The sequence below is a fragment of the Diadema antillarum genome, unplaced genomic scaffold (genome assembly GCF_040938485.1).
Source record: "Diadema antillarum isolate AM-2024a unplaced genomic scaffold, OU_Dant_1.0 seq00000069_RagTag, whole genome shotgun sequence".
Lineage (NCBI taxonomy): Eukaryota > Metazoa > Echinodermata > Echinoidea > Diadematoida > Diadematidae > Diadema > Diadema antillarum.
Window position 1 is genome coordinate 2015573 of NW_027271168.1, and position 12190 is coordinate 2027762.

General features: G+C 36.4%; 1 long non-coding RNA gene across 2 annotated transcripts; it reads left to right on the forward strand.

Moving 5' to 3' along the window:
- Positions 1-281: 281 nt before the first annotated feature.
- Positions 282-9528, forward strand: LOC139725989 (uncharacterized). 2 transcript variants are annotated; one of them, XR_011710578.1, is made up of 6 exons: positions 282-402; positions 1698-1803; positions 2849-2923; positions 4368-4411; positions 6433-7342; positions 8383-9528. It is a non-coding gene; the product is annotated as an uncharacterized lncRNA (long non-coding RNA). The 2 variants fall into 2 exon arrangements; XR_011710577.1 differs by having other exon boundaries at positions 6433-9528.
- Positions 9529-12190: the final 2662 nt, after the last annotated feature.

A 12190-nucleotide genomic window follows, 5' to 3' on the forward strand; every position in this document is an offset into this window, starting at 1 on the left:
TTGAAATATAATGGGTAGTCCCATATGTGCAAATTAATGTCTTTATTTTATGCCTTCTTTTATGCCTACTGATATAACGAGATATCGGCTATAACGAGGAAAATGACTCGGTCCCGACCATCTCGTTATATCGAGTTTCCACTGTACCTCCTTGCTTAAAGTGTGTGTACGTGCCAAAGAGTATAGAAGCGCACGCGTGCGCTTCCATGCTCTTTCGGTCGCGGTGCGATATGCGACTCTGCACCCGCAGTGGGTCTAACGTCTATGTTGATTATGTGAACATTTTGCATTACGTCAGCTATTGCGTGACAGTGCAGCGACAGGCTCACAAATACGACTACTTTTTAAGACAAGACCTTTGTTTGAGACTGACAGTTCGATCTGTTTGTGTTCGAGTACCAGGTAGGTATTAGTCTGTAAACGCAGGAATGCCTAAACGCAGATGTTTGGGTTTTTAGAACAAAATTTCATGTGTGTTGTCGTTATGCTGTTAGTGACAAATCTATGCGTTAAACGTTAGAGTCTTATCAGTAGTACAGTAGTATCGCTGGCCTCAGCTCATCGTATGCACCACAGTTCAGGCCCTAGAGTCTATTCTATTCTGTAAGCTGTTGTAGTGCGTACATCCGTGCGTTTACTAGTAAAATGTCAGAGCATCAAGAAGTTGCGTAGGTTCTAACGTTAGACCGTGTTACCTGAATGGGCATGGTGTGAGCCATATCATGATTGAACATACGTAATTAGAGTTGACGTTGACTAAGAGGGCCCGTGATTCGCTTCTGGGCGAAATGCGGATGCCATTTACCAATAGCTAACACCACGACCAATAGAGGGCGTATTTTACATTGCTATGTAACGGTGGTTCCTGCCTCCCTTTCATTTTACGCTTTTTTAGGGGGCATGCAGGGGAAGAAATGTACTTTGGTCCCTAGGACCTTGTTTTGTCATACAGAAGTATCATTCCTGTTTATTCATGAAATGTAATTGAAGAAAAATCATTTATTTTCCAATATGCAGTCCCACAATTGCACGTCACAACACAAGCTTGACTTTTTGTGTTGAGCTAACTAACTTCACTGAGAGTGTGAACTGTTAACTGTAAAAGTGTTAGAGAGAAAGAGATGGATGGTTTTGTCGGCTCAAACAAACTTTGAAGGACTAATTTTACAGATTGAAGAGTAAGTGGCGTTAGGCCTAACATGTTAGGGTTCTACTTCAAAAAAAATTTTAACGCATTGACAAGTGATTACCGATATGCTTTTGGCAGTTTTGTAACCGCAGCAGCAACCCCATACGGACAAATACGTTACAGCGCCCTGCGACGGGGTTAGCAGTTTTGCTGATAATTTGAGGTCTAATTAAAGCACAATTTGGTTTCTGTGCTGTGTGCGTGTGCGTGCTTCCTATCAATGATGAACATGAATCAGAATGAAAGTCACAGTTAACTCCATAGATTCGTATGTTAAGAAGTTTGCGCTATTGTTACTAAGATGACCACCATTGGTGGGCTCCATGTGGGGCTCCATGGTGTGCTACCTTTGTTTGCATGTGAAATTGTGAGAGTTTGGCCTCTTTTTATGAATGAATAGTGTTGCCTTCTATGGTCTCTGTTAAGTTCTGCACATCTTTTGACTACTGTCTGGTGTAATATTCATGAAAGTTTCTGACTGTGTTGTCTATTTCTCTTCTATTTTCAGTTTTGCTATCACTGGTGGTGGTAACTGGAACCAGCGCTAGCCACCAACACCTTCGCCACAGTATAAAGTGTATACAGCAAAGACTGCCTCCGCTTTTACCTTGTTGGTAATGCTGGAAAGTAACATTAGTTCTTAACTCTGTGTCTAGTCTTGTCCAGACAGATGGATATTGTGTTTGACTCAAAGCTCTACTGTTATATAATCTATGTTAGGCCAAATTGGCATACTTCAGTTTATCACTCATGTTGTTACAGAAATCTAGGCCTAGAGTTTATGCTTATGGATTTCTAGTTTTGAATTGTTGGTGCTATTAATTGTTTGCACATAAAAAGAGGAATATATAGATTATGGGACAGTCTGAAGACTGAAGTGGGCAAGTATGGAGTATGGTAAGTTGAGGTGGTGAGTTTAGAATTTTTCCCTTGTCGTGTCAGACAACAGATTGGGTTGAGCATAAACCTTTTCTGGCTATTGTGCAAAACTGTTCAAAAGAAAATAGAAGACTTAGCAGAAGGGTATCATTTCATATTAAGGGTCTCAAAATGGAGAATGAAAAAAGTTGTTGGCCTGCTTTAGTTTAAAGGATGTCAGACTCACAAAATCTTAATCATTGGATCTGTAAGTGCTTTTTAGAGGGTCAAATGTGAAGATGCTGTAGAGGCTTGAATGGAAGATATCTTCTAGGTATGACGCATGTCATGCAGTAAGGTTTTATGTGCGTTGTGAGTGACATGTGTGGATAAATGAAATTTTAGGGGCCAATGTTTTTTTTGATGCATTTTTTTTTACGGCTGTTAAGTTTTGATTGGTGTTCCATTTGTGGCAAAACTTAGATAGTATATGACCCTTGGAGAGTTGAAGGTCAGTACAAGGGAGAAGTCACAGACAGGGGTCAGCAAATTTTGGGCTCAATGTTGTGCTGCTACTCTGCGTTTGTGTAATGGCTCATAATTTCTAATCCATAAGTCTGTTATGAAACGTCGATGGTGATGTAACAGTTTGTGTCAATTCTAAACATATGGTGCTGCAATGTTATGTATTGATTATTCTTATGTTATAGAAACAACAACAATTTTTGCATATTTTATTTAAAAAAAAAGAAAATCTTGCATATTTTGTTGCTTGATAAAATGATACCTTTTTCGCTTCAGGTTTCCTGAATTCCAGAATTCCTGGTGCACAAAGCATCATTGGGATCTGTGGAGGACCTTGGCCAGAGCAAAGTGGTAAAGTGTGTTGTGTCCAATTACTAGTATTCACTGTAGCACGATGACTTTTAAATATTGCTTATTGCACAATGCCATTTGCTTTGAATGCTGTAGAGGCAGATGGTGTTTTTTTTTTCTTTTTTCTTTTTTCTTTTTTCAACAGGAGTGGAATTGAGTAGTGTATTGCAAGGACACCAGTACAGGGATACCATGTCATAACGAGGTCGATGGGATTGCAATTTTCCCTTCGTTATGTTGAAACTGGTGTCTCGTTATATTTGTTTGCGTCTGTTTGCCATTTTATGTGCAAATGAAAATGGGACCAGTAAAATCTCGTTAGGGGTGTGTCGCTGTGTTTGGGTCCATATAGTGGGGTTTTTCTACATTTGTAATGCACTAAGGATAGTATTGCAGTTTAGCAGTGGGCTGATGAAAGACAGAATAAAACAAACAGTGACATTAATTGAGTGGTGCAGACAGTCATGTATGTGCCGCTGTTGTGCTCTATTTCTTCAGTCATCAGCACAATGTGTGACTGCCTTGGGTTTCGCATGGTTTATTCAAAATAGTGCTAAAGACATTGGTGGCTTATGTAAGTGGCGTTGTGCAATGAAAGTGAATAATTGTTGGTGTTGAATAAAATTAATGGTGCTGAGGCAATTATATTCTTTAGTGGGGAAAGTTATTTTGCACTGCCAGTAGGCACAGGTGTTTTGGCAGGAGTTGTGATTTTGTAGACTATTGTCAGATACCAGTATTTTTAACTGAGTAATATGGCAGTTTTGAACTGATGAGAGGTGGAGTAAAGCACAGAATGACTTCATTCAAGTGGTGTTCTAGTGTGCTGAGCGTGCACTAGTTGTGCTTCTATTTTATCAGTCATCACCATGGTGCAAAATTGCACTAGCATTGTATGGTTGTGTTAAAGTATTGGTAGTGCAGATGCATACATTTATAACAAGATGCTGGTTAGAATGAGGAAAATATTATGGTCCCACTGACTGTGTTATAACAACAGGGTTTCCCTGTATATGTGTGCACAGTGAAAAATGTGTTGTAAAGCAAGATTATAAGTTTAAAGGATGGTTTTCCTTTTTTAAAAGAATTGTTTTAGATTGCAGGAGCAGTTAAATAATTTCACAAAGATTTGTATGAAAAATTTGGGTGTTGTACCTCATATTCCTCTCAGGTATGTATTTTCAGAATATGTGTACTTTACATTATTAGTGGTCTCTCCTTAACATGAGGTCCTCAGGACCAGAAAAATGTGCCTGTTATAATGAAACCTTGTTATACCATGGTTACAAAAATAATACAACACAAATGAAAACTACAATCTAGGACCACAAAAAATTACCTTGTTATAGTGAACTTTATTACACCAGTGTTAATTTTAATGAGTGTTCACTGTGCAGGTATTGTTGTAATATTTGATTTTTTTTCTTTTCTTTTCTTTCTGCAGGTACTGGTTGCCCTGGAAGGAGGTTTTTGTTGGTGTTTGTTGAAGTACGTTTGTGTTTGTGTTTGTCATTTGTTGAATCATCTTCATCCTACATTTCATCTCATACCATTTCACCTTCATCGTTGAATATTCATTGAATATTCACTGAGATTACATCTGGAAATTCATCCTGGAATTCACGGACTCATCCCTGAAATATCTGAAATATACCTGAAATACCTGAACTTTACCTGAAATACCTTAACTTGAACTTTACCTGAAACACTTGAACTTGAACTTTACGTGAAATACCTAAACTTGAACTTGAAGAAAGCTGAGAACAGAAAACTTCAGAGTGCATGAGAATAAGACAGTATCAGAAGGAGAGAAAGTTTCAGAATCAGAGACAGAAAGAGTTTGAAAGAGTCAAAGAGAAAAAAAGTAAAATTAAAGAGAGGAAGAGTGAGAGTTGATGAAAAAAAGAGTAAAAATTAAACAATAACAGAGTTTTAAGGAGTGTTTGAATGAAAGAGTGTATTCTTTAAAAGGATAGTTAAATACTGAAAAGAGAATTGTTGTAGAGTAGGTGAGAAGATTGCTGAGAATTTGAAAATAGAAACAGTTAATTTGAGAAAAGGTGTTTTAGAGTCCAGAATACACAGTGAAAGGTTATTAAAGAGTGCCATCTTAAGACAAAAGCATTATAGTTGCGTTGTAAATGTTATTGGGGTAGACAATATTGCACCTTCAAGGATTGTTTCATATTTGATATATTCTGCATTGAAAGTTCCAGCAAATAATTCAACTACAGTTGACAAGAGTAATAATAAGGTGTTGAAATTTTGAAGGAATTGTTAAAAGTGTGAGAAGCAATTTTATGAGGCGAGAAGTATACTCATAGTTTTAAGTATAAATATAATCCGATATCTTGAGTCTTGAATGTTAGATAATTGTTAATAGGGTAAAAAAATAATTGAAGAGCGCCGTCTTCAGACAAAAGCTTTCTAGTTACATAGTAAACGAAGGGAGAGACAATAATATTGCACCTTCAACGGTTATTTATGATTATTGGGCTGTGAAAACAAAAGCACAATTAGTAAAAGACATACCTTTATTGTGAAAGAAATTATCTCAAGAGAGAAACATTACAGTTTCTTTTATTTGCAGGCTTAAAATAATTGTCAGTGAAGACAGAATAATTGGTGAAATTGATTTTTTTGTTGCAAAAAGCTCTATCCTAAGAGAAAAGCATAAGGGAGACTAATTATTGTGCAGTAAAGACAAAAGCATAATTGGTTAACTTTAAACCTTTATTGGAAAGAGCATAATCTCAAGATAAAGGCGGTTTTCCAAATATAACGTCATAATAGCTGAAATACGTGTAGGCTGATATCATAAAAGGAAATTGGCATAGCTTTTCCATAAGTAGGAATTGAAGCACATAACAGAAAAAGAGCGCCACCTGTTGGTAGAAACAAATTAAACAACAAATACATCGCACAAATAGCGCCACCTATTGGTAGAAACAAGAATCGGTGTCCACCTTCTGGAAGTACACATTGTGCAGTGGAATACAGTGCTGTTCACATACATTATTACAACTTTCAAAGCAGTTCAATTCGACAATTTTGTTATCAATCACAGTACTAGTGGAGTAGATGTGATTCATATAAGTATAGTGATTTAAGGAATGTAACTATTGTTTGAACAGTCGATTGATATACTTTTATTTGATTATATAGGTACCATATGTTTTCAAAGATTTGAAGCCCTGTGGTTTGACAATGGAAGCAAGTGAATTCAAAGATATTATTGGTGATATCCTAGATATCCTCCATAGTTGTGACTTGATGAGAAATCTAGAGGTCAGTGAATGTGATGCATGTTGCAATGTGATCAATGAAAATGATAGCAGAGTACTTTGTGAGGATTGTGGCAAGCAGTTTCATGTGATGTGTACAGGAACTATTTGTCATGAGGCTAGAATGTGTGATGCAAGGTTGATTTGGATATGTGCAGCATGTGGAAGCAATAATATTGCACATCGCATCTTTGACAAAATTGGCATTCCCTGTCATTTCAATAGATATGAGCTTCTCGAAGACCTTGGTGATGAAGATTTAGATGTTGATGTTTCACATTCATCATGCAAGAGCATCCAGAGAAAGAAGCCAACCAAGAGGCTGAAAAAAAGGTATGTGAAAAGAAAGAACAAACTTGGAGTTCTAGAAATGACAAATGTGCGTGTGGAGGAAAGAGCAAATTGTGACAGAGATGAATCAGATTCGACATTCATTACAAATCTCACTAGGAGGCAATTTCAACCATTAGAAACTGCAGTTGATGGTTGGACAACTGTGAAATCAAGGAAGACAAAAATGAATGAGAAGAGAAAAGTGACAACATCCCAAACAATGACTGACAATCCCAAGACCAAGACCAATAACAAGAGTTCAGTGAGATCAGTAAATGGTGTGATTCTCCAACCTGGTGTGACCTACATTGGCAAAGCAATGAAAGGGTACTATCTTGAAAAACAGAGAAGAGCCAAGACCAGCAAGGGCAAGAAATCAAAAGTAGAAACAAGGCAAAAAGAACCTGGTAAACTCGTGAAGCGAAATGTGAATGCAAACTTGGACACAGAACGAAATGATAGTCTGCAGGCATATACTGAATCTGTGTTGAATGTATATTCAAAGTGTGTTCAGTCACCCCATGTTATGGCAAAACACACTGAGCAAATGTATGCAAAAACACAGAGAAGTTGGGCTGATGTGGCTAAAAGCACTCCGAATATGACTAATGAATGTTGCGTATTGAATGGTGATCAGACTACATCATTCGCCTCTGTCCCTTCCACAGACATTGAAAAAGAACTTTGGGATGTGACCATGCTCTATGGAGGTGGAAATGCACGGCAACCAAGAAAGAAAGGTCGTTTCACGAAGATCCGCAACAAACAAAGTGTGCCACAGGTTAAAAATGCTGACTCACAGGTGCGTATTAATGAAAAGGTGAAACATGACATTCCTGAAGGAGATCATGCAGCAAAGAATGAAAAGTTGTGTAAGAATGAAATATCTGACCATGAGGACAGTAATTACACAAGTAGAGATAACACAGGCTCGAATGATATGTCCAAAGTGAAATGTGACAGAATCCACAATGTGCATGAACTAAACCCATGTTATTGTGAAACAAAAGATGTTGAAGGTGACAGTCAAATATCAGTGAAGGAATTGTTCTCTGTGAATTCTACTACAAATGTAAATGTTCACTCTCCATGTCACAGACCTGTTTCAGGTACACAAAACATGTGTGTTCAAGTTTGTAGTGAATCAATATTCCTGCGTGAACGTGAAAAAACTAGTAATTCATCTGATTGCATAGTAACGAATGATGATTCTGCAAAAAGTGCTGACCACCATAATTCATATGATGTTCAGGAATCGACAGTACTTAAATTAGATGATGAACCAGCTGCAAATGATTTAGAGACTGAAGAATGTGTCTGTAAGCCTGTTTCACTCTCAAGTTCTGAATGTGGTAGAAGGCAATCATATCCTATGACCAAAACAATCGCACAAGGAAATTTTAATCAAGGTGATCAACGATTTGGTTATACTGCTGGCAAACAATGTGCATGTAATTCCCTTGTGGCAGTTCTCTACACCCAAACAAAGAATGGAATCGAAATGAGATCTCGTGATCTTGATCAGATTCTGATACTTGGGAATGAGTTGTATTATTACATAAAGAAGGATTCACCACTGAATGAAGAGCTTGTAATGATAGATGAATTACCCAAGGAACTTCATATTCTAAATGAAAACTTTCAAATAACCTATGCTGAATCAAAATATGGTGTGTTGGATGGAAATCAAAACAATTTGTCAAATTTTGGTGCTTTGTCATTGAGCCAAGCCTTAGAACAAGAACTGTGCAGATATGATGCATGTCTTATGAATTTTGCTGAGAGTACATTTGCAATCATTACACATGACAACGGTTATTATGTATTTGATTCTCATTCCAGAAGTCATGATGGATACTTGGTACAAGATGGATGCAGTGTCTTGCTTAGCATTTCATCATGGCAAGGTATACAGGTACACTGTTTGAATTTGGCAAAATCAATGGCATGTGATTTACGTACTACTCAGTTTGAACTTACCGGTCTGGCATTAGAATCCAATTCTAAGAAAAATGCATTGACAACTAGTGGCTCCAAGAGATCAAACTCAGTGAATACTGCATGTAGGAATACAAATGATCAAAGTAGCAACATTTCAAAACATTGTGATCATGTTAAAGGAATTAACAGTGATAGCTGTAAGACTCAAAATGAAACAAAGAAAAACAGAGTAATTGTAAACAGTGATGAACATGGAAATGAGAATGAAGTTGAATTTGTTTCAGTTGAGAAGACAACAGAAAGAAGAGATCAAAATTTCAAATTTGTGCCGATTACGTACGTAGACAAGCAGTCTTTGTGCAATAAATTGAATATCAGTTACAGTGGTACTGCCAATGAATCAATGGAGGATAGAAATGAAAGTTTGTATATTGGGAAACCTGTAAATATCATGAGAGTTATGGGTGATGGCAACTGCTTTTACAGAAGTATTGCTCATGTGGTTACTGGCAGCGAAAGAAACCATTTCATACTCAGGAAATCCAATGTGGCACATTTACTGGAAAAGGGTGATTTATTTAAAAGTATAATAGACACAATGAAATATCAGAGTGTCAGGGATTTTGTGCTTCAAGAGAAATTGATGGATTTAGGAACATGGGCTGGTCACACTGATATTAGTTCAATGGCACATATGCTAGATCGTGATATATATGTGTATGATGATCGAACAGAAAATTGGCAAATACTGTCTGCAAGGAAACCTGGATACTACAACAAAGTAACAACTGAGAGAGGCATATATATTCTGTTCACTGGAGGCAATCATTTTGACGTAGTGGAAAGTGTAACTACTGTTCTGTCTAGTACTTTGGATGAGAAATTACCTGTATTTCCTGTAAATTTAGATACAAGTGTAGAAAACAAGAAGGAAAGTCATGATTTATCACCTAAAATTATTAAAACCCTAACATTAAAGAAATGCAGTGTTAGAATGAGGAAAATGACATCAAAACAAATAATGGTGGCAAACCTGCAAGAGGCACAAATTCCATTACAAAACACATGTGAACAGACAGTAAATGCTGACATTGATGCATCCGAGGTGAAACAAGTGGGAGAAATAAAAAGTATTAATCTCAAGTACAGTCCAGTGAATAAATCTGATAGAGAGAAGTTTTGTTGCAAATTAGATATAAGGGTTAATGACAAATGTAGCAGTACTGATATACAAAAGGATATGGTAGAAAACGATGATATTACTATTCTGTCACAACCATTGACTATGTATAGAATTACTGGTGATGGAAATTGCTTTTACAGAGCTATATCATATGTCACATGTGGCAAGGAAGATTCACACCGTGATGTTCGAAAAGCAGTAGTTAAGCATATTTTACAAAATAAGCAAGATTATGTAAGCCTTTTAAGATCGGGATACACAGATGTTGTAAAATACATTTCAAAGGAAAGAGTATTCAACAATGGCACATGGGCTACAGAATTGGAAATAATGGCCTTATCAAATCTACTAGATACTGATGTTTATATATATGAAGAAAACTGTTCAAAATGGAGTTTATTTGGTGCAAGCAAACTTCAGTTTGGAATAATTACATCACAAAGAGGTATTTACTTGCAACACACAAATGGCAATCATTACGATGTTGTAGAATCTGTGTTTCCAAGTTTCCAAACATCAAGTTCATGCCAAAATTTGTCAAGACCACAAAACATTACTGATTTGGAAACACCTGTGACAAGAAAGGGAAAACTTACAACAAAGAGGAAAGTTACAAAACCTGTCAGTGATTGCCATCTCAGTGTATTGAACGATGAAGTATTAGACGATGACATGGAACCTGCAGTTAAACGGAGTAGGCACACTGAAGAATCTGAAGACGTTAATACTACTATGCAAACTACGAAAAGGAAAAAACGAAGAAAAAAACGTAGTGCTAATACTACCAGACAAAAAAATAGAGATCAAATGAGAGCACAAAGAGAGAAGAAAAAAAATGAGGAAAAGCAGTTAGAAACAGAAATTTTTTCAAATGATCAGTCTTTTCCATTCCGCAAAGTTAAAAAAGCAGCTGCAGAAAAAGTAAAATATCAAACAGATATACCTTACAGGTTAGAAAAGAAAAACAAAATTAAGAAGAGACAAAAAGACAAGTACACCTTGGATCCCACTTACAGAGAAAATGTGAAGAAAGCAATGAGTACACACATGAAAGGTAGATATCAAAACAATGCTTCATTCAGGGAAAAGCTGAAGAAAATGAGAAAATTTAACTATGGAAGCAATGTTTTATATAGAGAGTGGCTTAAGAGACTGAGGAAAGCTAGATATCACAACAATGCTTCATTCAGAGAAAGGCTCAAGAAACTGAGGAAAGTTAAATATCACAGCAATGCTTCATTCAGAGAAAGGCTTAAGAAACTGATATCACAGCAATGCTTCATTCAGAGAAAGGCTTAAGAAACTAAGGAAAGCTAGATATCACAGCAATGCTTTATTCAGAGTGAGGGTTAAGAAAATTAAGAAAGCTAGATATCACAGCAGTGCTTCATTCAGAGAGAGGCTAAAGAAAATTAAGAAAGCTAATTATCATAACAATATTATATTCAGGGAAAGATATAAGAAAATTATGAGAAAAGTTGCTAAGATTAAGTACAAGACAAATTCTGTGTACAGACAGCAAGTTGCAATAAGAAACGTGAAACGAAAAAAGCAAGAGAAAATTGATATGAGAAATTGTGATCATGTTTTGAAAAAATTTAGGGAAATTGTTTCACATGGCCCTGAATATGTATGTTGTGTATGTTTGAAATTATTATTCAAAAATCAAGTATTGAAGTGCACAAAAGCAAAATATAATGATACGAAATGCTTAAAAGAGGAGTACTTGCATACATGCAGTGATGACTGTGATGTTGACTGTCAAATAGTAAAGTCACCAAGAAATTCTTTATGGATTTGTTACACTTGCCACAGGAAATTATTAGCTGGTAATATGCCTGCTGAAGCTAGCAGAAATAATTTAGAATTACATGCTATTCCTGCAGAACTTGGAAATCTGAATCAGTTGGAAACGCATTTGATTGCACTAAACATTCCATTTATGAAAATTTTGAACCTGCCTAAAGGAGGACAATATGGAGTACATGGCCCAACAGTTTGTGTACCTTCACGCACAGATGAAACTGTAAAGATATTACCTCGACCAGAGACTGATGATCAATTTATTCGTGTAAAATTGAAGAGGAAACTGTCATATAAAGGATATTATGAATATCAATTTGTCAAGAAAAAGAATGTGCTAGCTGCATTGAAATATTTGAGGAAAAATAATAAGTGGTATTCTGATATTGCTATAGATAATGAATGGAGCTCTGATTTATCAGAGAAAAATAGCCAAGCAGCTTGTGTTAAACCATTGAATTCAAATGAAACTAATGATGATGACGATGACGATGATATAGAGGATGATCAAGATGGACGATTACAAGGTATTCAGTTGGACACATGTTTACAGAAGGTTGATATGAGGCAGGAAGTGCTTGATCAGTTTTTCGATGATATTATATGTTGTGCACCTTGTGAAAAGAATAGTCCTGTATCGCTGTTGATGGATAAGAGTAATGAGGCAAAATGTTTTCCTGCTCTATTTCCAACTGGCCAGCCAACATTTCATGATACCAGGTA